Here is a 22,022-nt window from a genome sequence, read left to right on the forward strand (position 1 = left end):
CAGGCACCCTCCCAGCATCTGGGGGAATGCGGGCCTACATCCTGAAAGGGGAACTGGGCTGCACCAGCGCGCCCTCACAATCCCTTTCAGCCACCCCTAAGCTCCTCTCCAACACACATCTTCTGGTTCGGTCCTTCGTTTCTGACACACTCAAACTTTATGTTTATATGTTAACATAGTAGAGCCTGTAAAGCACACATCTGTTGTCAAACGATCACTGAATGGTATGCATTAAACTCTGTAGAAGCAGCTCAATTTAAGAAAGTAGAACTATTCCATATGACTAAATTATCATGTGATTTTTTTTTTTTCCAGGAAACAGAGAGCTCTTTCAAAAATACCTCTCTCAGTTCCTCCAGATGTCTCTTCTGACACTGGTTTGTTTTGAACACTTGCTGGTCTCTGCCTGCCTGGGGAGCTTTTCTCCTTGGTGCTCCTGGCCCCGCCTGCCAGACAGCAGCTCACTCCTGCTCCTCCCTCACTCCCACAGAGAGGCCCATGCTGACTGCTTGGCTCCCCTGCCAGCACCTTGAACTTTCTGAATTTTGCTCACTGCACTTGTAATTGCTGCTCCACTGTCTCGGCACCGGGCCGGCTGTGGGTGTTGAACTGCATGTATTCCTGCCCGGTGGGCTGAGTCTTGTTTGCTGCTCTACGCCTTCAGCAGCCAGCAGAGTCTTGTGCATTTTAAACACTTGCTAAACATTGCTGAATGACTCAAATTTTACACAGTGGCTACAGTTTTACATACAACTGTCCTGCAGTCTGCATGTCCATATTGCTCCTCCTAACACCAGGGAACTGAAAACCCCCAGGGTGAGCGCCGAGAGATATTCTACTTAGAGTCTGTGACACCAGCCCCACCCCACCCCCCAAATCCCCATGTCCAGCAACAGTGGGCTACTAATAAATACTGGAGGAAATTCCTACATTGCTTTGAAAACATCTCTGGGGGACCAGTGCTGTGGTGCTGGGGTTGGGCCACTGCCTGCATTGCCAGCATCCCATATGGCTGTTCCACTTCCAATCCTACTCCCTGCTAATGCGCCTGGGTCAGCAGCAGCAGATGGCCCAAGAGTAGGGCCCAGCCCTGGCTGTCACTGAGTGAACCAGTGGATGAAAGATCTCTCTCCCTCTTTCTCTATCTTTCTCTCTCTCTCCCCCAATTGCCCACCCTCTGTAAATCTTTCTTTCAAATAAAATGTAAAAGTCTTTTTTAAGGCAGTGTTTATTTTATTTTATTTTTTAATTTATTTGACAGGCAGAGTTAGACAGTGAGAGAGAGAGAGAGAGAGACAGAGAGAGAGAGAGACAGAGACAGAGAGAAATGTCATCTTTCTGTTGGTTCACCCCCCAAATAACTGCCATGTCCAGAACTGCGCCGATCCGAAGCCAGGAGCCAGGTGCTTCTCCTGGTCTCCCATGTGGGTGCAGGGGCCCAAGCACTTGGGCCATACTCCACTGTCTTCCCGGGCCACAGCAGAGAGCTGGACTGGAAGAGGAGCAGCCGGGACTAGAACTGGCGCCCATATGGGAGGCTGGTGCCACAGGTGGAGGATTAACCAAGTGAGCAACGGTGCCGGCCCCAAAAGTCTTAAAACATCTCTGGGATCTCCTCTGACAGAAGATTCCAAATAGTACACACAGACACTCCCTCCTCCAGGAGGTGGAGGTTAACTGCTCTCCCCACTTCCCTTGGGTGAGGCCTGCTTCCAAAGAGTGCAGGATGGAAAGGGAAACAGTAAGGCAGTGGTGGAGGACCCTGGCAAACATGACTTGGCCAGGTGACCCAGGTGATGTAATGTCAGGGATGTCACACTGATGGCTGTGACTAGAGAGATACTGTGCCTCTGTAACTTCCCTCCCCCAATCTCACAACCTTCATCCAACTACCAGGAAAGCAACGTACCTGGCCACTACTGATGATGTGGCACAGCAGGTTCAGCTGCCACCTGCAACATCAGCAGCCCTTATCGCAGCACCAAGTCAAATCCTGGCTGCTCTGCTTCCCATCCAGCTGCCTCCTAATGCACCTGGGAAAGCAGCAGGAGATGGCCATGTGGACCCCTGCCACCCATGTGGGAGACCCAGATGGAGTTCCTGGCCTGGCTCAGCCCCGATCATTGTGGCCATCTGGAGAGTAAACCAGCAAATGGAAGATCTCTCTCTCTGTCTCACCCTCTCTATATGTTGTTCTGCCTTTCAAATAAATAAATCTTTTTTTTTTTTTAAAAGACAAAACTATCTGGCAAGGTCATCAAGACAAGGAGAGTCAGGAACTGTCGGGAACAGGCCGGAGGGGGCTGAGCACACAGGGTCACATGGTCTCCTGGGTTCTTAGTCGTGATGTTGACCATAGGGAAACTGGGTGAGAGGTATATGGGAGTTCAGCGCTATCCTCACCACTTTCCTGTTAACCTACAACCTGTTCAGTTTTTAGAAATCTAGAGGAAGCACAACACAGGTCTCTACCAGGGGAAAGTACGGGGCCAGTGCAGTCTGCTGATCGCCTATCTGATGGCAGAGATGTGGAGGGAAGGGGGTTGGAAAGGAAGGAGGTGTGGGCCCAGGGCCTCGGCTATAAAAACCCGTTCCAAATGGGATGAAATGCCAAGGGGAAGGCTTTGCCCTACACACAGAGATAGTAGATGTGAAAACCAAATGAACCGCGTCAGGTGCCATGGGAATCCGAGCAGCTTCTCTCCCTTCGGCACAGTGCACAGCCGACAGAGTCCAGAAGGAGGCTCGAGCACCGCACTGCACACCTTCTCTGGCTCGGGCCCAGCATCCGCTGTCCACCGCCTCCTCTCAGACGTCCTGGCAGGGGTGGAGTGCCGGTCCTCCCAGGCCTTGCGAGGCCTGTTCCTTGCCCATCCCCACCTGCAGAGAAGGAAGGCAGTGAGGCTGTGACACCGGATCTTGTGCAAACAGAGGCCCCTGGGGCGAAGCTTAGAAGTGGGCCTGGCAGGCAAAGCCGGGAACCGAGACTCAGAGACGTTGATTTCCTGCCAGCGTCTGCGGAGAGAGAGGCTCACAGGACCAGTGTCACCATGGGGAGCCAAAGTCAATGGGACCCGCATACAGGACGGTGTCCCCAGGGAAAGCCCACTCCTAGGCAACCCTCTCAGTGCCAGAGGACGCTCTGAAAGCCAACAGTCACCTGGATGGGAAAAGTGGCACCAAGAGGCAGAGACTGAAAGCGATTTGAAAAGGAAACTCTAGTTTGGAAGAGCTGAGCTTTTATGACTTCAGTAGTTGCTGTGGTCGCCCTGGGAGCCCTTAGTGTCCTGAGGGGACCACGCCCACTCCCAAGCTCCTCAGAGTCCAGGTGACAGTGGGGAAGACAGAGGTCTCCTCCACTCCCTACCCTTGTCTGACTCCTGGGCAGCAAACCCCTGAGAGAGACTGGGCCCTGCGACACGGTGCCCCTCCACTGTCCTCCCTCGCTTGCAGTGGGGACCGGATCCAGACAGCACCAGCTGAATGTGAACTAGAACCACAGAGGGAGAAGTGCCTGTGCTGCGGCCAAAACCCTCTGCTAGTGGAGTTAGCATGAGAGGTCCCGGCAAAGCAGCAACAGAAAACACAAAACTGGTACCCAGGTGGCGCTTCACCAGGTCGGGATCAGAAAGGTGTGTGAGACTGTGGATCCTAACCCAACACTCGTTCCAGGCCGATTTTCAAAGTCCTCGAGGAATAAGCACACTGAAAACTCCAAATACTCATTCTCTAACCCATCCCCTGCCTTGAGCAGTGGTGGCCTCTCCCCAGGTCCTAGCCTGGTCTGCAGATTTGTCTCCTATTCAGTCCCCCTGAGAACAAGTTCCCTGGACAGACAGACACACCAAACCAAGAAATACCCTGGTTCTTGGAGGTTTTATGGAGCCCCCTGCCCCCAACATCCCTGACAGCAGACAGCACAGAGGAGATGGGTTAGGAACAAAATGCCAGGTCGGCGCCACGGCTCACTAGGCTAATCTTCCACCTGCAGCGCCGGCACCCAGGTTCTAGTCCCGGTCGGGGCGCCGGATTCTGTCCCGGTTGCCCCTCTTCCAGGCCAGCTCTCTGCTGTGGTCCGGGAAGGCAGTGGAGGATGGCCCAAGTGCTTGGGCCCTGCACCCGCATGGGAGACCAGGAGAAGCACCTGGCTCCTGGCTTCGGATCAGCGCAGTGTGCCGGCTGCAGCGGCTATTGCGGGGGAAGGGTGAACCAATGGCAAAAGGAAGACCTTTCTCTCTATCTCTCTCACTGTCCACTCTGCCTGTTTAAAAAAAAAAAAAAAAAAAAAAGAACAAAATGCCAGATGGTAGCAAGAACAGGAGGTCAGTTTTCGGAGGTGAGCTGGTCTGGGGACTGAGCACAGATTAGGGAGATTCGACTCACTGGGCCCCACTGGGACCTTCCTAGGGCTCAACTGGGGCAGCAGCCTTACAGTGGGGATGAGGATTGATAAACCTGACAGTGGGGCTGGTGCTGTGCTGCAGTAGATTAAGCTACCACCTGTGGCACCAGCGCCCCATACGGGCAATGGTTCGTGTCTCAGCTGCTCCTCTTCTGATCCAGCTTCCTACTAGTAAAGCATCAGAAGATGGCTTAAGTCCTTGGGTCCCTGCACCTGTGTAGGAGACCCAGAAGAAGCTCCTGGCTCCTGGCTTCAGCCTGGCCCATCCCTGGCTGTTGTGGCCATCTGGGGAGTGAGTGAACCGGCAGATGGGAGATTTCTCACTGTTTCTCCCTCTCTCTGTCTGTAACTCTGCCTTTCAAATAAATAAATAAATAAATCTTTAAAAAAAAACCTCACCATTTAAAAAAATGTTCATTTATTTTTATTTGAAAGGCAAAGAATGGAAAGAGTGACAGAGACAGACAGAGATCTTACATCTGTTGGTTTCTTCCCTAAATGCCCACAATAGCTGGGGTTGTGCCAGGCTGAAGCCAGGAGCCCACAACTCAATCTAGGTCTTCCACGTGGGTGGCAGGGACTCAAGTACTCGAACCATCACCTACTGCCTCCCAGGATGGGCATTATCTGGAAGCTGGAATTGGGAGTGGCATTGGGACTAGAATCCACCCCAATATGACATGTGGGCATCCCGAGCAGGGTCTTGTGATCCCAAGCAGGGTGTCCCAAGTGTAGGCCCTGCCCCTATACCTCACCTTTCTTGCAAGGAGCTCTGAGTACCTTGGATGACAGGTTCAGGGTAAACACAAGCTAGTACCCTTTTCTCCATCCACAGATATCAGAGCAGCTTGGTGGTATGTGCGGGCAGGGCCCATGCCTGTGTGTACATATGCATGTGTGTGTAAGTGTGTGTGTACTCTCATGGGCATGACCGTGTGTGTATGCACACATGTATATATTTACCTTTTCCAGATCTTCCCATTTGCTCAGAGTCCTTATAGTTTAAATATTACTCAAACACCTTTTTGATATTTAAGTACTAAGCCACTTGAGCACAGTGACAAGCTCATTTGAAAAGCAGAACCTAAAACTAAAATCTAACCCCTAAAGTGTAGAAACTTGCAGTTTTGCTCCTGAAAATTTGGTCTTATCTCTTTTCTGCAGGAGATTTGCAACTGGGTCTGTATTGGAGGAGACAGTGCCAAGATGCTGAGGCGAAAGGGCGGGCTGTTTCTCAGCAGGCAGACAGGATGCAGATAGTAAAAATAATACACATTTGGGGTGGGCATCTGGTAGAGTGGGTTAAGCCATGTCTTGGGGTGCCTGCATCTCACATCCCGATCTGAGTCATGGTATCTCCGCTTCTGATCCAACTTCCTGCTGCAGCATCCTGAGAAGTGACAGACAGCCCAAGAAGTGGCAGGCAATCCCTGCCATCCATGTGGAAGACTCGGATGGAATGTGGGTTCCTGGCTTCAGCCCAGCCCAGCCCGGCTTTGGCTGTTGCAGGCATTTGGGAAGTGAACTGGAAGATGGATAATCTGTCTGTCTTTGTCACTTTGCCTTCCAAGTATATGAAAATGAACAAACTTAACTATATTATATATAATAATATGTAATTATTATATATGTACAAATAATATATTATATTATATTATATTATATTATATTATATTATATTATAACTGCATGTCACCATCAGGGAGAATTCACAATGACTTACATACCTCACCTAATTGTTATTTCTAACACTTCAGAGGTAGGGAAGAGGTGGGTAAAGGGCACCCATTTCTGAGAAGAGAAAGCTTGAGGCTCAGAAGGTGCTCTTTATATTCTTAGCGTGTGTGCTTTAGAATGGAGTCCAAGAAAGGATTAATCATGTGCATTTGTGTTAAGAATGATTAATTTTTAAATCTTCTTTGACACTAATCTAAAAGAATAAATGTTTTGTATTTTCTTTTCTTTTTTTTTTTTTTTTGACAGGCAGAGTGGACAGTAGAGGGAGACAGAGAGAAAGGTCTTCCTTTTTGCTGTTGGTTCACCCTCCAATGGCCGCCGCGGTAGGCGCGCTGCGGCTGGCGCACCGCGCTGTTCTGATGGCAGGAGCCAGGTGCTTCTCCTGGTCTCCCATGGGGTGCAGGGCCCAAGCACTTGGGCCATCCTCCACTGCACTCCCTGGCCACAGCAGAGAGCTGGCCTGGAAGAGGGCCAACCGGGACAGGATCGGTGCCCCGACCGGGACTAGAACCCCGTGTGCCGGCGCCGCAAGGCGGAGGATTAGCCTACTGAGCCACGGCGCTGGCCTGTATTTTCTTTTTTTTAAAAAAGATTTTATTTATTTATTTGAGAGGTAGAGTTACAGACAGAGAAAGGGAAAGACATAAAGGTCTTCCATCCACTGGTTCACTCCTCAAACGGCCACAACTGTCAGAGCTGGGCCAATCCAAAGCCAGGAGCCAGGAGCTTCTTCTGGATTTCCTATGTGGGTGCACAGACCAAAGCACTTGGGCCATCTTCTGCTGCTTTCTCAGGCCATAAGCAGAGAGCTGGATAGGAAGAGGAACAGTTAGGACATGAACCAATGTCCGTGTGGGATGCCAGTGCTGCAGGCAGAAGCTTAGCTTACTATGCCACAGTGCTGGCCCAAGAATAAAAATTTTATAACATGGGCCTGACCACATGCAACTAAGTACTGCCATGAAGTTCAAGGCACAGGCTTGTGTTTATGTTTATAATCATGTCAACCAAGAGGGGGCTACATTTATGTAACGTGCAATGTTTCCCAAATTGTATTGCATGGAATATATTTTTAGGATACAATGGGTTCTCCAGTTTGGGAAACATTGTTTGATAGCTCACATCATTCCTGTAGGCCCTGTCTCATGATGTGCTTGAACTTTAGGAACAAGCCAGAGAGAAATGGAGGGACTACAACAGGGGGGCTCCTGGAGTCAGGGAGGCCAGGAGAGGGGAGCCTATGGGAGTGTGATCTGCCATGAAGAGGTCAGACTGAGGGGTGGTGCATCAGGGCAGTGGCCATGCTTGTGGACAGGCAGTGGTAGCATCACAGCTTTGCATGCACTACTCAGGGACAAGACATCAAATGCCCACACTGTGACGTCCCAGGTTGGGTAGGGTCCCACAAAATAGGCGATGCTAGCTATAGTTTCAGCAGAAGTTGGAGCAAATCAGGAAACCAAGGCTGGGATCCAGAGCTAATACTGGGCCAATCAGGAGGGGCTGCAGCATAGAGGGCACACAGGGGATGCCCATTCCAGCATCCCAACACCAGGCTAACGGTAGCACAGGGGCAGTCTGCAGGGAACACTTTCCCCATGGCTCACCCAGTCACCCTTCAGTTATCACACATTGCAAAGGTCAGTCCCTCTGGGAAGGGCTCCCTGACCCCAGACTAGCATAACTTCTCACGCCACCTGCACTGCCCTTTGTGATCCTTCTCCCACTGGTGATGAGCTGCTCAAGGTTTGTTTCCCCAATTGCACTGTAAGCTCCCTGAGGGCAGGGATGGTGCCTGTCTTGTTCACTGATGAGATCCCTACCACTCGCTGTGCTAGGCACCTAGTAGGGCTCAGTAAGTATTTGCTGATGCGGGCTGGTGCTGTTGTGCAAGGGGTTAAGGCCCCAATCCCATATGGGTGCTGGTTTGAGTCCTAGCTGCTCCCTGCTAATGTGCCTGGGAAAGCAGCAGAGGATAGCCCAAGTCCTCGGGCCCCTGCACCCACATGGGAGACCCGGAAGAAGCTCCTGGCTCCTGGCCTCGGATCAGCTCATGTCTGGCCGTTGTGGCCACCTGGGGAGTGAATCAGTGGATGGAAGACTCTCTCTCTCTCTCTTGCTGCCTTTGCTTCTCTGTAAATTTGCCTTTCAAATAAATAAATAAATATTAAAAAAAAAAAAAAAGCAAAGTTCCATGGTCTGAGCCACCAAACAAATCCCCAGTATTTGCTTCTAGGAGCCAACTCCCTTATCAGAGTCAAGCCAGACACATCCATTCAAAGCACAGCGTTTGGCAGCCTTCCTATGGATTCTGTAGGCAGAACGGAGGAAGAACATTCTTTGCACCAGAATTATGGGCTGCGTCTATGAGTGGGTGGTGAGCTCTAGTTCCTAAATAAAGCATGTGGAATGCAAAACAAGCCAGCCAGGATACTGGCTGCACACTGACCACAGCAATGAAACTTGGAGAAAGAGGGAAGAAAGAAGTGCTAACTTAATAGTATCATTATTGAATTAAATCAGAAAAAATTTGCTAAGTTGAATTAAAAAATAATAGATCGAACACTGCATTTTCAACATGAAGAGTGGTGATAAGAAGTTCAATTATATAACAATGGCAGTATTATTCTAAGCCACACAGAAAGGTAGATGCCCTGAGGCAGTTAATGTTTGTAGACAGAAATATGTGTGATTGCCCTGCATCACCTGATAGAGTGAGCAAAGACCACAAAGCAATGGCACTGGACGAGGAGTAACTAATGGGGCCTCACAGAGGCCAGAAAGATTTCACAGTGATGATGGCTTCTCCACTGGATCTTGAAGGACGAAAAAAATTTTTCCAGCATAAAAGGAGGAAACAAAATTCCGGGAAGAGGAGGCAAAATGAACAAAGCTATAAAAAGAAAAAAATAATGAGGGCTAACTTTTGTTGAGTGCTTCCTATGTGCCAGGTTCTGTCCCAAGCACTTCACAGTTAGTAATTCTCCGATAACAGTCTTATGGAAAGAATGTAGTCTACTTTATGGTGGAAAAACCTGAGGCACTGGAAGATGAAGTAATTGTCCAGTCAGCCTCCAGAGCCCCAATCCTTAACCACCTTACCACGACCCATGGCAGGTGCAGGAGGGGAGGGGCGGAAAGAGAAAGGAGGAGTCCAGTTGGTTGGATACAGGCTTCTTGGTGGGGGTTGGAGAATGATGAGACTGAAAATAGAATTGGGCCAGATGGTGAGGTTCTACTATGCCATGTCAGGACTTTGGATCTCAATCTGTAGTTCTTTCTCACAGGATGGCCTACGGACTATCTTCAGTAGAACCATCTTGAGCTTGTTAAAATGCAGATTCCTGGACTTCACCCCTGGCCTCCTGAACCAGAAGCTCTTGAGTGGTGCTCTGTCATCTGAATTTTAGTGAGTTCTCCAGGAGATCTTTCTGCACACTCAAGCTTGAGAACCACCAGCGTAGGGCATATAGACATTAGATTGCTGGTTCCAGTTCTGGCTGCTCCACCACCAATTCAGTTCCCTGCTGATATACCTACAGAGGCATCGGATAATGGCCCAAGTGTTTGGGTACCTGCCACCCATGTGGGACACCAGGACGAAGTTCTTGGCTCTTGGCTTCAGTCTGGTCTAACCCTGGCTGTTGCACTCATTTGGAGAGTGACTCAGGAAATGGAAGATTCTCTCTCTCTCTCTCTCTCTGTCTGATGCTCTACTTTTCAAATAAATAAATAAATAATTTTTTAAACAAAAAATAAATTTTTGAGCAACAAATGAGCTGGAGAAGTGAAAGTCTGTAAACAGTCGTTCAAGAGCTTCTTTTTCTATCCAGTAACAGTGAGAGCTGGAGTAGAGAAACAACATTCATACTGGACTGAATTCAAGTCTCCCCGGAACCTCACAATGAGGTCTTATTTGGAAACAGGGTTTTTACAGATGTAATTAGTTAAGATGAGGTCATGTTGGATCCAAGGGGGCCCAAAGTCCAACAACTGATGTCTTTGTAAGAGACAGGAAAGGGAATATTCAAGGAGAGACATCCAGGGAAGAAGCTGTATGATGATGGAGGCAGAGACTGGAGTGACACAGCCACAAGCCAAGGAGTGCCAAAGACTGCCCACACCCACCAGAGGCCAGGGGAGAGCTGGGGAGTTTTCCCCTCAGAGCCTTCAGAAGGAAACAACCAACCAACCCTGCTGACATCTTCATGTGAGACTTTGGGCCTCCTGGACTGTGAGAATCAAGTTCTGTTTTAGCCATGCAGTTTGTGGTCACTTGCTATGGCAGCCCTAGGAAATTAATAACAAGGTATTGAAAGGAATTTCAATAGCAAAATTATAAGGACTTAGGGATCAGTTTGGAAAAAGGAGCAATTAATTATTCAAGAGTTTTGGCTTGGGTGGCCAATGATAAAGTTCTGCAGTACCAGGACGTGGATTTGGTTTGAGAAGACCGGAGTGTAATCCGAGCTTTGGTGCCTACCAGTAATAAGAGTGGCCCACAGTTTTCTCATCTGGAGAGTAATGACAATATTATCTACCTCATAGTATTTTATTAGGATTCAATTATATGCTCACAGAAATGTGTACATTTGTGACACTTAACATGTTTCACAGTCATTTCCAAAGAGGGAAATTAAATACGAAATTAAATGGCAGAGGAGAACTTGCCTTATAAGCATCCCCAAGCCACAGCCTTAACCTACCCTGCTGGCAGTGCTCAGCCCTCCGCCTGCCGCTGCTCTCAGTGCAAGGGATGAGCTGAGCTGGGAAGGAATGCACTGAGCTGGCCTCAGGTCAGGGATGAGTCTCCACCTGGCACCGGCATCTTCCACGGCGGTTACCAGCATCTCCAACAGCGTGTCTGTGAAGTTCGTCACCAGAGGGCTGGGCAGGGCAGGGAGCCTCAGCAGCCAAGTCCAGGACAGCCTGCTGCCAAGACGGTGGTGGAAAAAGCACTGTCTGGGAGCATTTGCAGTTATGGAGAAGCCAGCCCTAAGTCACATGAGCCAGAGGGGTGGGAGGCACCAAGGTAGGACAAGGAATACCAGAGGAAGCACAGAATGTCCAGTTACAAGGGCTGGCATTGTGGCATAGCGGGTTAAGCCACCACCTGCAGCACTGGCATCCCACATGAGTGTTTGTTAGAGTCCTGGCTGTGCCACTTCCCATCCAGCTCCCTGCTAATGGCCTGGGAAAGCAGCAGAAGATGGCTCAAGTGCTTGGGCCCCTGCCACTCACATGGGAAACCTGGATGAACCTCTTAGTTCTTGGCTGTGGCCTGGCTTAGCCCTGGCCATTGTGGTCATCTGTGGAATGAACCAGCAGATGGAAGAGCTCTCCATCTCTCCATCTCTCCCTCTGTCTCTGTAATTCTGACTTTCAAATAAACAAATAAATCTTAAGAAAAAAAGAATGTCCACTTACATTTGGATTTCAGATAAATAAGAAGTCATATTTTAGTGTAAGTGAGGCCCATGCAATGTTTAGACAAAAAAAATTATCCCCCATTTATCTGAAATTCAGATTGAACTGGTGTCCTGTGTTTTGGTTTGCTAAATCTGGCAGCCTTAATTAAGACCCTTCAGGTCAATAGAGGTTAACCGTGGATCTGGGGCCAGAGAACGGAAGGCCATGGATGGCCACAGGAGCAGCAAGAGGGTCAAGTCTTTGCCCCAGCGCGGAAGCCGTTTCCCCGACCCCATTAGGCACTAGGGGGGCCCGGAGCTGGAGCTGCCTCTAACCTCCCAGAATTCCAACCTCGTCTTATCTGACAAATGCCAAATGTCTTTCTTCCTCTGTGCTGCACATGCTAATTTCCCAGATTCTGGTCCCCAGGGTTTCCTGCTATCCGACTGGGAGATGAGCTTCCTGGCCCCTGGGAACTGATCTGGTCTGATGAACATGGTCACGTGGCAGCTGTCACATCCCTGTGTGACCCCTGCTTGAGAAAGGACATTTCAGAACCACAAAATGAGCCCAGGAGAAGGGAAACCCAACTATGCCACCCACGAAGGGAGAAAATCAGACTGAACAAGTGTTTAGAAACAGTTGAGTGCCAATCAATGAAATGCCTAGATGTTTATATTTCCTGAATTTAAGGTCCTCTATGTTTTTGTAAATCCAGTAATGACTGATTAGAATCTCACTGCTTTAATTTTTTTTTTTTTTTTGACAGGCAGAGTGGACAGTGAGAGAGAGAGACAGAGAGAAGGGTCTTCCTTTGCCGTTGGTTCACCCTCCAATGGCCGCTGTGGCCGGCGCACCGCGCTGATCCAAAGCCAGGAGCCAGGTGCTTCTCCTGGTCTCCCATGCGGGTGCTGGGCCCAAGGACTTGGGCCATCCTCCACTGCACTCCCGGGCCACAGCAGAGAGCTGGACTGGAAGAGGGGCAACCGGGACAGAATCCGGCGCCCCGACTAGGACTAGAACCTGGTGTGCCGGTGCCGCAGGCGGAGGATTAGCCTATTGAGCTGTGGCGCCGGCCTCAATGCTTTAATTTTTTAATGCAGTACTATAATGTATTATAATAAAAAGTGACTAAAAATATATACTATGTAATCCTGTCCCAATTAACCTTGCCTTTAGAAAGTTAACATCTTAGAACCCAAAGTAGGGCCAGCTTCATGAGTGTGTGACCTTTGCAGGGCTCTGAGCTCAAGAAGGGACCTGTTGGGGCTGGCGCTATGGCGCAGTGGGTTAATCCTCGGCCTGCAGCACTGGCATCCCATATGGGCACCAGTTCTAGTCCCAGCTGCTTCTCTTCCAATCCAGCTCTCTGCTGTGGCCTAGGAAAGCAGCAGAGGATGGCCCAAGTTGTTTGGGCCCCTGTACCCGCATCATAGACCCAGAAGAAGCTCCTGGCTCCTGGCTTCGGATTGGCGCAGCTCTGGCCATTGCAGCCATTTGGGGAATGAACCAGTGGAAGGAAGACCTTTCTCTCTGTCTCTCCCTCTCACTGTCTATAACTCTACATCTCAAATAAATAATAAATAAAATATTGAAAAAAAAAAGAAAAGAAGGGGCCTGTGCTTCATTTCATGCTCTGTCTCTGCCACCTTGCAAATCTTAGTAACTTTCAAACAAGGGGTCCAAGCATCCATTGTATACTGGACCCTGTAAATTATGTACTAAATTCCACCCAAGGAGAATGAAATATTTCTGAAAAGTGAGGATAGCACACAGAAGAAGAAAAGAGCTTCTGAAATGCTAGCCTTGAAAATCTTTAATTTAGGGGGCAGTGCTATGGCATAGCAAGTTAAGAGGCAGTCTGCAGTGTTGGCATCCCTTATGGGCACCAGTTCGAGTCCCAGCCGCACCACTTCCAATCCAATCTCTGTTATGGCCTGGGAAAAGCAGTAGAAAATCGCCCAAGTCCTTGGGCCCCTGTACCCACATGGGAGATGTGGAAGAGGCTCCTGCCTCCTGATTTTGGTTTGGTCCAGCCCTGGCCTTTGTGGCCATTTGGGCAGTGAACCAGTGGATGGAAGATCTCTCTGTGTGTGTGTGTGTCTCTCTCTCTCTGTAACTCTTCCTTTAAAGTAAATAAATAAATCCTTAAAAAATAAAATCCTCAGTTTATGATATAGTGGCACAAAATCACAAATGGAAGGCATTTTCACCTGGGGAAGAGTGTCAAGTCAAATTGGACAGGTACGTCTCCCCTGGAAGGCTGCCCATCATGACAGCGAAAGCTGACAGCAACCACCTGCTGTGGCATGTCAGGCAAGGCCAGTCAGTCAGCATGTCCACAGAATGTTCTTTCCCACAGTCACAGCGTCAACATCACAAATCCGAGGGGTATGCTGCAGGGACGCTGCCTTCCGGCCTCGGCGAGGAGCTGGGCCACCGTGTGAATCTCATGGAGAGTGGCCTCGAGTCCTGAGCCAGCATATTCCCACCCCCACTTCCCTCCAGCCTGCCAGAGCTGGCCCTTGCCCAGAGATGTCCTGGGCCAGTGAGCCACAGGGGTCTGGGGCTGCCAACAAGGTGTAGGGGGCCACAAAAGCGAAGGGGTCCTTGGGCTTGTCTGCTCACTCAGGGTTCTTTTCCTTCTTTCACCTTCCTGCCTCAGCCCGCACTCCCACCCCTGAAACTCTGATGCATCTGGATTCCCACAGGATCAGTCACTCAGTGGAGCAGGGGTCAGAGAGGGGACGGCCTTTCCCATCCTTTTTGTTCTAGTCCAGTGGCCCGGGCCTAATATCTTTGCTATCTTAGGTGATAGGCATTAGGGACCGGCTGCCAAGCCAGACGCCAAGTAGGAAATTCAGTAGGGCGAGCTTTTTGTTTATTTCTAATAGGAAGTCAGGAATTACCCGAGAGCGCTGGCTGTGTTTCCAGCTGACAGCCTTGCGTCCGGCCCTTGGATGAAAGTGCTCCCGCTGGCTTCCACGTCCTCCGCCACTGGCTTTATTGATAACAGCTGCAGATGAGCAGCGTCAGCGCTCGGCCTGCCGCCTGCTGTCTCTGCCCTAGAGTCCTTGCCTGGTTGACGCCAAGCGACCAGTTCCCCAGTCTGCCAGGTAGCTGCAGGGAATATGCTCACTGGAGGCAGAGATGTAATTCAAGAGGAAGTCCTTGGAGGAAGTTCTAACCACTGTCAGCCAGTAGTGGGGTTAGTAGTTGGGCCCCCCAAATCCCAGTGACAGCAGTGGCAGCAGGGCCCAGATGAGTTCTTGGGGAGAAGACGCTGAGCAATAGTAGCCAAGACTATTGCTAATGCTTGCTGCCTGCCCAAAAACGTGGCAGTGTGGCACGAAGATCGTGGACTCAGATCAGACTGCCTGGAGGTGAGGGCTCGCTCTGACACTTGTTGACCCTGTGAACGTGGGCAAGTTAGATAACCTCTCTGTTCCTGGGTTGTCCCAACAGTACAGTGGGGATACGGGAAGTGCCCACTGCACAAGATGGTTGTGGGTATTCATACTGCACTTAACAGTAATGCCTGACACACAGCAAGTGTTCAATAACTGGCTGCCATCATTTTATTTCTTTATTTAATCCTCATGATGACACGATCCCTAAGGAATACATACTGACAGTTAAAAAGCTGCCTTGAAAGAGATTAAATGACTTGTCCAAGTAATCCATATGAAAAGTGACAAAGACCCGATTTAAATCTGAGTCTGCCCACCTACTCCACACCACGAACTCAAACAGGTGCTCATGGGATGCCGACATCACAGGCTGCAGTTTAACCTGCCACACCACAGCACCAGCCCCTGTGTCTAGCATCTCTAACCAGCGTTCCCAACACCGACCCAGGATGACCTTTTGAGTTTCCTCCGTGCCCTGGAGCAGAAGGGAAGCTTGCTGGTGCAGGGAGACAGAGCAAAGTCAACTCCTTGAAAGAACGATTTGCTACCCAGAAGACTCAGGAGGGGAAATAAATAATTAAGGTGAGGGGTATTGTGTTTGCTGGATTATGCCTTCTGCTACAATCCAATAAGCTCTGAAAACTGAAACTTTAGCAAGCATAGTTGCACCAGGAAGCTACCGAAACCTCGTCACTCCTAGGGTTAGGAAGAGGGCAGAAGGCTATGCTGCAGGGGTGGGCAAGCTTTTGTCTGCTGAGGCCATGTGGATATTTATAACCTCATCCTCAGGCCACACAACATTATCACCTTCAAAATGAGCCTGCTATATATTTATTGAATTTTGAGTCCCACCTGCCGTTGCCTTCACAGGGCCAAACCACAAACATGATTTTGTGGGCCTCCTACAGCCGGTGGTCAGCGGGCTGGATGGTCCCCATGCTGCATGGTTTAAAGCAAGAGGCACTCTGGATGGCTGTGGCTGACAAGGTGCTAATGGTTTCTAATGATCCCCCAAATCCCAGTTAAGTGTTCCTCACACAGCTGGGATTAAAACCGCCACTCCCAGGAGACCCTGATAAGTGTCTCTTCATCTGCCTGGTTCCATCTCTCTAATTGGCTTGGGCACCTGGGTCAGCTAAAAATGGAATTTACTCCTATTAGAAGTAGTTTTCTACCTACACAGATTCCATATTTGTCGTCTACTTATGGTGAAAGAAGCACGTCCCCAAGCTGAATTAGTGTGAGAATAACATCCCCGGTACTCAAAGCCTCGTGTGTTTAAAAACAGACAAGACCGTCCCCACTTCCTGTGGAGGTACACTGCTTTACAGATGGAACCAGGGAGCTTTTTTGGTAAACCTACCATTTAGAAAACAAACAACAAAATCCACACACAACTATTTCAGCAATGCTACCACATAGAAAAGAAATCCTCTCGCAAAAATGCCACCATATAAGAAGGCGACTGAAAATAAAAGCACTTGTTGAAATGCCACCTCCCCCACAGCCAGTAGGATTGGGAAGAAAATGCACATTCCACTCAGCTCCACAAACCTTTTGTCAGATGAGACTTCAGCATTAAAAAATACAACATATTATATGAAATCATATGTATTGAGTCACTGTCAGATTCCTTTAGCTAAGATTAATAAAAAATTATTTGATCAGAGTAGTGATTAAGATTCCCACCTCTCACTTCCGAGTACCTGGGCTTGTTTCTCGGCTCCGGCTCCTGACTCCAGCTTCCTGCTAATGCAGACCTCAGGAGGCAATAGTGACAGTCTGAGTAACTGGGTCCCTGCCACCCATGTGGGAGACCTGGATTGTGTTCGTTTCTCTGGCTTTGGCCTTAGCTCACCCCAATCATTGTGGGTATTTGGTGGGTGAACTACTAAATGGGAGATCCGTGTGTGTGTGTATGTGTGTGTGAGACTCTGCCTCCCAAATTTTCAAAAATTATTTGATCAGTTTTTGGTATCAGAAAAAAAAACTAAATATGGTGCTAAATTAAAAATTATTGGGGCTGGCGCCAGCACCACCAACACCCCATTTGAGTGCCAGTTCTAGTCCCAGCTGCCCCTCTTCCTATTGCTCCACTTACTCCACTTCTCATCCAGCTCTCTGCTCTGGCCTGGGAAAGCATGGACCAAGTTCTTTGGCCCCTGCATCTGCATGGAAGACTCAGAGAAGCTCCTGGCTCCCGGCTTCTGATCGGCCCAGCTCTGGCCATTGGGGCCATTTGGTGAATGAACCAGGAGATAGAAGGTTTCTCTGTCTCTCCCTCATGCTCTCTCTCTGTAACCCTATCTTTCAAAAAATAAATAAATCTTTTTTAAAAATTTATTTATTTTATCCCATGACTTCACTGGGTCAGGAGTTTGGTTCTGACTTATGAGGCCTGGGCTGTGGTCGTTCGAGGCTTAGCTGGGACCTCAGGGTCTGCTTCCAAGGTGGCCTGCTCACCGGGCTGAAGAGTTTGTGCTGGCTGTTGGTTGCAGGCTCCACAGGGGCCTCTTCACGGACTGCATGAGTATCCTTAAGGTTTGGGGCTGTCTTCTTCCAGAGTGACTCAAGACACTGAGGTGAAACCCACAATGCCATTTGTCTCTAGTCTCTAGCCTCTAGCCTCTCCTCCGGTATTCTATCTTGGTCACACAAGCCAGCTGCAATTCAGGGTGGGAGGAGACTACACAAGGGCATGGATAACAGGTGGCAAGAATCACTAGGGGCCACCCTGGAGATGGGGGTGCCACAGGTGACTCTAACACAAATCTGTTCTGGGAAGCCTTTTGCGATATCCCAGTCTGTGCAAAATATCCCTTTCTTATTTTCTTAGAAGACCCAGCTCCATTCATCACCCCACCGAAGGCTGCAGCTCCCAGTTGTACACTCATAGAGACTTAAACTCAAATAGCACCAGCTTAAACTCAAATAGCAATGCCCTATTCCCATTCCAAATACCTCTTGAAACACTTTACTAACATGACTTGTTTGTGAATCTCCGCTGTGAGCTCTTTGAGGACAGGGACCATTTTCTACTTTTCAAATACCCCTAGTGCCCGACATGAAGTTTGTAGTGTAGACATGCTCGAGTATGCTGGTTGAAGTGTTTGACTTACCTTGGGTGAATCATTTTCAGTCTCTGGACTTCAGTCTTCTTGGTTGCATTGCACTGGGTGAGCGTTTAAGCCACTTGCTACCTTAGCATGTGAAGAGCCTTTCTTCCTAGTGAAACATGATCATGTGTCCTGTCAGCCCATCACCACTTCCCAGCAGCATCTCCGTTTGGGTTTGGGATGCATGGAGTCCACCAGCTATTGCACTGTGGAAGCAGAGACAGCTTAGGTAGACCCTCAAAAGGCAATGGGGAAATAAATTCACAGGTTCAGTTTTTGTGCTGAGCCCAGTTCAAGAACACCAACCATCTATGTTATGGGAAGGGCAAAGAGGGATGATAATTAAATTTAAGGAGCCCTCTTTGCTCTGTGAGTTGATTTAGTTATTACTTGCCCATTCCCAAACCTTTCTGGCTCCCCACTACCCACAGCACAAAACTCAACTTCCCTAGTCTGCATCAGGGGCTACAAAACACATTGCCCTTCATGCAGTTCTTGCTCCAGGCAATGTGCACGCTAGCTGGGTGCTGTACACGAGTGCGTTTTCCTTAGCCGTGGTAATTCTCTACCCTGGTGTGGTCCCTATCAGGCAAAGGCTAGACCAGGACTCTCCAAAGCTCCCTCAAAAATGAGTGTACGTTCAGTTTGGAAGTTGTGTTCCCAAGAGACATTTGAGGTTAAAATGACCGACATGCATCAAAAGTTGCACTAGATAACTTTCCTTCGAATATTTCATCCTGTAGAGAATGGGCAATAGACTTTCTCAGAGTTTTATCTGATGTACCACAACCTGTGTGAGAGAAAATTGAGCATCGGGGAAAAAGGATCTGACAGTGACCCTTCCAGATCAGTGGGCCAGTAATCCATGCAGAGGCTGGCAGTCTTATAAATAGCCCCAGCTTCTACTACGTCTCACACATCACAGCTTTCAGCCTCTGCACGGTACCTTCGTAAACATGAATTCATTTAAACCTACTCAATAAGCCCTTTTCACCATTAGAACACAACCCTTATGGGGGAGAGGGCTGGTGTGACTTTTCCGTGCTGTACACTTGTCTAATGCAGCTCCAAACAGGTGGTGTTTGCCCAGGTTAACTCCTTTGTTTGGAAAATGTTCTGGGGACTCTGATGAGAGCACTCAATCAGCCAGGAAGGACAGACAAGTCCATTCTCATCAAGTTACTCTTAAGTACACTGACCTCATTGTTTGCCTGTAATGTGAATAGATATTTATTTAATGTGTCTCTTTGTGCAAGGATCATAAATTTGGTCTGTGTGCCTGTCATCCCTCTGTCAATATTACCGTTGTCTGTTTCTGTCAAAGGCGAGTTAAGGCTTAATGATGCCAACAGTACAAGATCATGTAAAAGGGAGCTGGAAAGGGCTTGCGAATGTGGAGTGGGAAGTGGCAGCAAGTGCAGGAAAGATCCACGGGGCCAACCGAGCCATGCTCCAGTAGCCTGGCGCCAGCGGCAGCAGGCTGGGCACACCAACAGTCCCACACTGTACACTAGGACTACCCAGGGCCTTCGCATCTCTGATCTCACTTCACCCTCACAAGGACCCTGGAAGGTAGGCATTATTGTCCCCACTTTACAGATTAGAAAAGCCAAGTCTCCAAGACTAAGGGTCTACATCATGCTGGAACGTGGGGGCAAAATCACTTATTCCCAATGGAGATGGACTGCTGGGTCTGCCCCAGGTAAAGATGAGGTTGGCCAACTGTCCTAAGCAGGCCAGTGTCCTCCTGAGGACAATATTCTACCAGGACAAACATCTAGACAGCAGCCAGCCTTGGGGTGGGGGTGGGGGGCGTGTTGGGAAGACCACAGTGCCTCTCCAGTAGAAACACTCCGTGTTAGCAGCAAATGAGTGCAAGAGGAACCTGGGACCTCCCTTGGCTCTCTCAAATCATAGCTCCCCTGCGAACCACGGTGAAGTGGCCGGTCCTTCTGCACACTCAGGAGCCAGTGTTCTGCTCTGAGGCAGAGGTAAGCTGGGTTTGAAAAGAAAGTGAGAAGTGCGAGCCCTGTGGCTTCTCTCTGAGTGCTCACTCTCTCCTCTTTGTCTCAGGCACAACCTGCAAAGCCTGCATCTCCCCCCACCACCCCCACCCCATACAGTACTGTTGATCATAAAGGAAACAGAACCTGAGGCCAGCAGAAATCCCTGTCCTGACTTCCCCGGCTTGGCGATCTCAGGCCTCCCTCCCTCACTGACTTGATTTACTGCCACCATTAAAGGGGCTGCTCAGGCAAACGCATGCCTTCCCCACAAGGAAATCCCCTTAGGAAAGCAAGCTGCCGTGCTGTCTGAAAGAAGAAAGCACCCGATGACTGGAAGAGATTGGCGCAAACTGCAGTTTCTCTTTCCCCTTCCAGGCCTTCTCTAATTGTACCTTGAGCTGGGCCTACACCCGGTGGCATGCCTTTTTAACTTGACTACCTCCAGGGAACCATGGCTAGAAATCAGGTGTGCACCTGCCTGCCTTCCCCAGGGGGCACACCCTTGTCGGATGGCTGCGGTCTCAGGGGTGGGTCAGAGGCCCTGACTGACAGCAACTCTGTTTCCCACAAACAGAGAGAACTTTTCCAAAAGGCTGCCAGGAGAAGTCCCGCAGGTGGAGCCCACCATCGGGGGCAGAGCAGATTCTCCCAGTAACCTGCTTTTCAGATGGAGATTGAGGAGGAAGAACAGAGGAGGTGGTGCTGCCTGCTGGGCTTTGCAGAAAGGCGCTGGCAGTGAGACCCAGCTCTGCCTGCCTCCGAGGAGTTAGGTGAATTGACGACAGATGATTTCATCCTTCAGCAAATGAGCAGAACCGTCGCCAACGGCGTCTGAGGGGCGGCGCGGGGTGGCCCACTGCTCAGCTGCTGTCAATTGCTTTGTCACAGGCTCTTCTGGTCACTCAGATATTACCAAGTGCCTGCTTCTTGGACTAAAACACTTTATGCAAATTACAAGAGGGTGATCAGCGTACATTTGCCTCTCACCCACGCACCAGTGCTTTCCTCCTAAATCAGCCCCTTCCAGGGCTGCTGCTGTGGCCTAAGGGGTAAAGGCGCAGCCTGCAGGGGCGGCATCCCATATGGGCAACAGTTCAAGTCTCAACTGCTCCCCTTCCAATCCAGCTCCCTGCTAATGCTTCTGGGAAAGGAGTAGAGGATGATCCAAGTCCTTGGGCCTCTGTACCCGAGTGGGAGACCCGGAAGAAGCTCCTGGCTCCTGGCTTTGGATCGGCCTGGCTCTGGCCATTGCAGCCATTTGGGGAGTGAACCCACAAATAGAAGACCTCTCTCTCTCTCTGCCTCTCCTTCTCTCTTTGTGTAACTCTCTCAAATAAATAAATCTTAAAAAGAAAAATCAGCCCCTTCCATCCCCAGCACAATGAAACATTTCCTGGTTTCTTCTCTCTTGCTACTTCATGGGCAGGAAAAAGTGTCCTGGATTCACCTCTCATCTCTTCCAGCTGTTTGGAAGTGTGTGTGTGTGTGTGTATGTTGGTTTCTCCACCTGAAAAGTGAGCCTCTTAAATTTTACTCCTAGGCATGTTTCTAAGGAATTATGGTCAACTGGGAACTGCTCAGAAGACAGAAGCATTTGTCACTCCCGCACGGTGTTTGTGTGACTAAAGGTTGGCTGGAGGTCTTGGGAATGGTAGAAGGCTGGACCAAAAATGCAACAGACGTCTTATGCTTTCCTTGTGCTCTATCTGGGCAAAGGCAGCTGGCTTGAGGTCACTCGCAGGTTTGTAATCACTTAGGGTGAGAGGATACGGAGAGCATCCACAGGAACCTGGGCTGGTTCCCTTCCTGTCTGGGATGCACCAGGCTGAGATGCTCCAAGGTTGTGCTCAAGTCTCCAACTCCCAACCCACACACTCCCCAAGGCCCCTGCCAGGTGTCTGGTGGTGAACATTTGCAAACACTGGAGGTAACATTGAGACTT

General features: G+C 49.5%; 1 long non-coding RNA gene across 1 annotated transcript in view; it reads right to left on the minus strand.

Moving 5' to 3' along the window:
- Nucleotides 1–1,226: 1,226 nt before the first annotated feature.
- Nucleotides 1,227–22,022, minus strand: part of LOC133759953 (uncharacterized) — a 103,527-nt gene continuing 82,731 nt past the window's right edge. The window contains exons 4-5 of the long non-coding RNA XR_009865941.1: nt 18,078–18,280; nt 1,227–2,880 (exon numbers count right to left, since the gene is read on the minus strand). This is a non-coding gene — a long non-coding RNA (uncharacterized LOC133759953). The remainder of the gene's footprint in view (nt 2,881–18,077; nt 18,281–22,022) is intronic.

Source organism: Lepus europaeus, chromosome 5, assembly GCF_033115175.1.
Source record: "Lepus europaeus isolate LE1 chromosome 5, mLepTim1.pri, whole genome shotgun sequence".
Lineage (NCBI taxonomy): Eukaryota > Metazoa > Chordata > Mammalia > Lagomorpha > Leporidae > Lepus > Lepus europaeus.